We start from the raw sequence: 5,542 nt of genomic DNA, 5'->3' as shown, positions 1-5,542 counted from the left end.
GTACACAGCAAGTTTGGGAGACATTTTTTATCCAAAAAGAAGTTTCTCGGAATTGTTCGTGAAAATGCTAAAAGATAAGGTTATCAGGTTATCTGTTGATCAGTTTTTCCATGACATAAAAGTGTACCTTTGCAGACTGGTCCAGTATATGATGATTATGTCCCACTGGAAGCAGCAGTTCATTTTATTAAACTGGAAAAGAAGGTGATTTGGCAAAAATTGTATTCTTTCCAGGTTGTGTTGACTGCCTGGGAAACACCTTTTTCATCATTATTCTTGTGGTAGCCTTAACAGTTTTCTAATAAGGTATACAAAGAAAATTTGACCAGGTGATATTATGTGCAAGTTAATAACATCTCTTTCTCCACCAAACCACCCTTTTACTTGAATAATTATATACTAATTTTATAAACACAAAGCATGTTATTTGGATAATGATGCCAGGGTAACTGCAACAAAATTGATGAATGTCTGAGTAGAAAAATTGTATTTATACCTGGTGCTACCTTTTTCTGGTTGTTTTGGATTCCTTGGGTTGCCCTTAGTATATTTAGGTATTTTAAATACCCTAAGAGTGTCTTGAATTTATTTTATCCAGAGTATAGATTCGTATTCCTCCAGTCAAGATGTGTTAAAAGCCTATTTCCTAATTTTCTTTAATTTTACAGAGAACAATAGACTAGCCACTAAGAACAGTTACTAAAAATTGTCAGTTTTCAACTTAAAATCTATGAACGTTTGGTATTTCCTTAAACGTTTGGGGAAACTTTGTTTTGTTTTTTCCCAGTTGTATTTGCCTTATTTTAAAATTTGTTCTTATGTGTTATTTAAAATTTAGTAAGAATACAGTGTCCTAAATTCTAAAAATCATTTTAGTACTTTTTTTTTTGCCTTGCCACAGTGAAGGCCAACAGACGTACACAAGAAGATGTTTGTTCTTTATACCAGGATTTGACAATGGATATGAGAACAGTTGCCATCTTGGCCAGCTTTGGCATAATCATACCATGTTTTCCTAACCAGTCAGTCAGATAAGTTGGAGAGGTAAAAGTGAGGGGTTTTACGTTTCTCTAGAAGCTCCCAGATTGAGGCCTCTGTTTGCTTATTATGAGAACGTGCTTGGTTAGAGTTTTCAAAGGAGGTTATTATAACCTTTGAAGGAGCTCTTTGTAGCCTGGGAAGTTATTTTACTTCCACTTAAAGAATCAGGTCTTTATAGTCTTTACTTAGTTATTATGTGTTCATCCGTAAACATTTTCAACTCTAGAATTTGTGCTCAAGAAATATAAGTGGCAATAATATAAAATACCACTTTAAGTGGTGTGTAACCCCAAAGAAGAGATAAATGTTGGAATTGCTGTAATATTTCAGATCACATCATTAATGAAATCACTGCTGTTACACTGAGTGGTAACAATCATTGTTGCATATTTTTCCAATTACTTGAGAACCTTCAGTGTTTGGTTGCTGGAATGTTGCCATGGTCACGTTCTGTGCTGGGTATGGAGTGGTGCACTGTGGAGTCAGTGGCAACCCAGGACGCCCAGGCTTGGAACTAGGCTATCTGAGAAGTCTGCATTGTGTTGAAGCCACACTTGACGTGGACCAGAAGATTCTGAAGAAACTGGTGGAATCCCATCAGTAATACTGTCAAGAGCTGTAAGTACTGACCAGATATCCAACACTGCCTGAACACATCATTCAATCAAACAGAAACGTTGGTAGACATACTAGTTGGACATTAACGAGTGCTTTGTAACCCCAGAAGTAGGGTTGCTCTATTTTCTATCTAATATTTTGGCCATTTAAAAAAAATAGCAAGTGAATGATTATCCCTGCACTTACACTGAAAATGTTTTAATCATCAGGTGTCCTAAAATATATTGCATATGTGGGAAGACTAGCTTGAGAATTTACATGACATCATAAATGCTAAAGGATTATCAGCCAACCAAGTACTGATTTTATTAATGGTCTGAAATTTAACCAGAGATTTCAAAGTATAAAGGTGTACTTTGACAACTTCCCTGAGCTCTCTGGCACAAAAGCCATAGAGGCAGATGATTGCTGTACTTCACAGTCCTGATAGAGATACGTAAGATACTTTAAATGTTGAAGAAATATCATGGTGCTTTTGCACATGCCAAGTGTTTATTAAAACTAAGCTAATTTAACAGATTTTTTTAGGATTCCTTGCCCTGCCCGACCTTAAAAAGTAATCTTGTGAATTTTTGTTTCTCAAGCATGGCCACAAGCAATCCTGACTGATAATTCTAAGAATTTGTTTTTATACTTTAAGGAAATTACTTTTATTTCAGCTGGCTTTACAGCCTCGTTATTGGGTGCTTCCATTTTCCATTGTGTGACCTTGGCAGGGTAGTCACCACCTTGTCTGAGAATCTCATTGTGGACATAATTCAGTTTTTTCTTTTCTCAGTTGGATTTTAAATGATCTAAGCTCCTCAAGCACTTCTGGGTCCTGTTTTCCCATCCTGCTGTTATACTACCCTTTAAAATCCATCCAGCAGATTTAGACAATATTGAATATAGTAAGAAATGCCTGCTGTCATGTGCTACTTTCTTAACAGCCTGAGTTTTATAACATTCAAAAGGAAATTTTGCATGCTTTAAAAATCTGACTCCTCTCCCCATCCTAATGAAATTATTTTTAGCAGTGTCTGCTACCCATATGTGTGTTTAATACCGTTATTTGTTATTTGAAAGCAGTTTCTGAAATAGTCTGTAGATATAAGTATGTAATACTTGATCAGACCCATATCCCTTATAGTCTTCTACAAAGAAGATAACTTATAGCTGTTTGAAAAAAGGAATAAGTTGCATTCCTTTCTTTTTCCAAAGTTTTTGACACTTACTGATTCTTAAGTTATTGTTGAAAGTTCAGGCGCTAAATACCGAAACATAGCTATTCACCAGTGTAGCCAGATGACTAGATTTCTAACAGCTGATGTTTATTGAGCTCTTCATTGGCAAGACAGTGCAAAATGGTTTATGTTCATCATCTTTATTCTCAGAACAAACCCAGTGAGGTAGGGGATGTTATCCATGTTTTCAGGTGAGGAAACCTCATCTTAGATTGTTTGTCTAAAGTTAACAGCTAGTGGACTTTTCTCGTTGAGGCCAAGCTAGTCTGATGCAGAGTCTGCACTCAGTCTTTATTTTTCAAATTAATCCTACTGATCAGCATTATAGTCCCTCATGGTCGTTCTGTACAGTGCTTTCACATAGTAAGGGGACAATTAAAATTTGTTCAAATCAGTTCTTGAGTCCTTCCAGTTGAGACCAGGATAGACACTGGTCCTCTCATGACTAGAATTTGGTTATTAATGGGTAGGAGAGGGAAGGACTAAAAAGCTAGTGCTGCCTTGACCTTCTCAAGAAGGGACTGTCTTTATTTCTCTTGGTGTACAAAGTTCTAATAATTGCTCTATGTGGCAGAAAGTTGAAGTGATTTTTCCTGGGCTTTGCTTTAGAGCTTCTTGTTAGTCCCTCATGTGCCACATGGCCTCTTTCAGTCCAAGCCACTACCATTGCATACTCTCCTCTCAGATCCTCAGCCGGTTTATCCTCAGTCCAGTAGCTACATTTGACTATTTAAATGTAAATTAAAATTAGGTAGAACTTAAAATCCAGTTTTGGTCACACAAGCCATTTTTCAGGGCTTAGCAGCCACATGTGGGTTGTGGCTACCAAATTGGACAGCACAGATACAGAATATTTCCATCACCTCAGAAAGTTCTATTAGACATTGCTGCTCTGGAGTCATGCAAATAAATCTATTTCCTTTTCCAAATAATAGCCCTAATCTGGTGGGAGAGGCAGATACTGAACCTCAGGGTATAGTACATGGCTTCATGGTGTGTGTAACCTGTGTGTTCTCATAGGGCCCCATGCTTAGTTTAGTGCTCTGCTAACACTGACTTAATTTTTTTAATAAGGGGCCTGCATTTTCATTTTGCATTGGGCCCACAAATTCTGTAGTTGACACTGGCCATGTACCTCTTATTTGTAGTATGGTAGGAGTATTTCCACCATCAGAATCACCTGAAGGTTTATATTGAAGATGTAGATCCCGGAGTACCACCCTTAGTATAGTAAAAAAAGAAAATCTCTGGAGGTGGGGCCAGGCGTCCAGATTGTTAGCTCTGTGTGTTCTTAGACACTGAAGTTTGAGGGACCTGATCAGAGTTGTCTTTTCCACTTGAAACTTCAGCTCTGTCAGCCAAATGTCAGTCCCAGTTTGATTGATGGTGAGTTGGGAATTGACCCAGTCTTTTTCACACAGATTGTCATTTTTATACTTACGTACATTAATGAACTTTTTTAAAGATAAGTGAAGAATTTTAAAATTATTCCTAGTAATTTCATGTGGTTTGATTCAACTGATCATTTTGGCATCTCAAGGTTACTCTGGAGCTTGACTCTCATCCAGCATATTCCTTAACTTCTCCAGTTTACAAGTGATTGCTTATCATTTATTTAGCAAACATGTATCGAGAGCCTTCCACTGTACTAGGCACTACTGGTTACTGAATAGATATTAACATAAGAATAAGAGATTTCGCTAAAATCCCAAGTATTTTGTGAACTGCATTTCTCTGATCCGTTCTTATCAAGTGGAGGAAATAGTTAAATGTAGTATGATTTGACCTTGTGAATTCATGAGCCTGTCTTTTCTGAGCGCTCATGAGTTTTTAATACAACTGATCATCTCTTTTAGGACTCAGCCCAGGACCACCTAAGGTCCCACTAGTCCAGTATTTGGCTTTTTCTGTATTTGTGAGACCTAACATGGGCCACGATGTGTGCATACATAGGTTAGTGTACATACATATTTCCTAGCTATGTCTGCTAAACAGGCTTAGAAATATTAGCACCCCAATAGTGATTAGCATACCCAGTGACTAGACCTTGGTTTCTAAATACCAAACTCTAATAAAAGAACCAGATTTCCTTGAAAAAATAGCTGAACAGAGCATAAAGGAAAAACCTACACTACTCCTGCTTTTCTTTAACACTACTACCGTACTCAGTTCTCCAACTGTGTGGAGGTTTCTCCCAGCAAACAGTTCTCTGTGACATTAGCTGGGTGTCCCTACAATTTAACTCAATTCTGACACTGCCTGGAGAGCGTCAGATTCTACAGGTTAAGAGTTCAGTCCTACAAGACTGCTCCTCACCAGATGCCAATCACAAGTCCAGGTTATTACCTGTGCTTCTGACCAACTGGCTATCAATCAGAGGTTCCCACGACCCCCTCCTTGTGTTCAATTAGTTTGCTGGAGCAGCTCACGGAACTCAGGAAAGCAGTTTACTCTCTAGATTACCAATTTATTATAAAAGTATATAATTGGGAATGGCCAGATGGAAGAGATGCATAGGGCAAGGTATGTGGTAAGGGGTGTAGTTTCCAGGCTCTCTCCAGGCACCTTTGTGTGGTCACCAACCCAGAAGCTCCCCGAACCCCATTCTTTGGGGATTTTTATGGAGGCTTTATCACATAGGCATGATAGATCATTAACTC

The sequence above is a fragment of the Balaenoptera musculus genome, chromosome 9, assembly GCF_009873245.2.
Source record: "Balaenoptera musculus isolate JJ_BM4_2016_0621 chromosome 9, mBalMus1.pri.v3, whole genome shotgun sequence".
In the NCBI taxonomy this organism is placed as follows: domain Eukaryota; kingdom Metazoa; phylum Chordata; class Mammalia; order Artiodactyla; family Balaenopteridae; genus Balaenoptera; species Balaenoptera musculus.
This window is presented reverse-complemented; position numbering follows the sequence as displayed.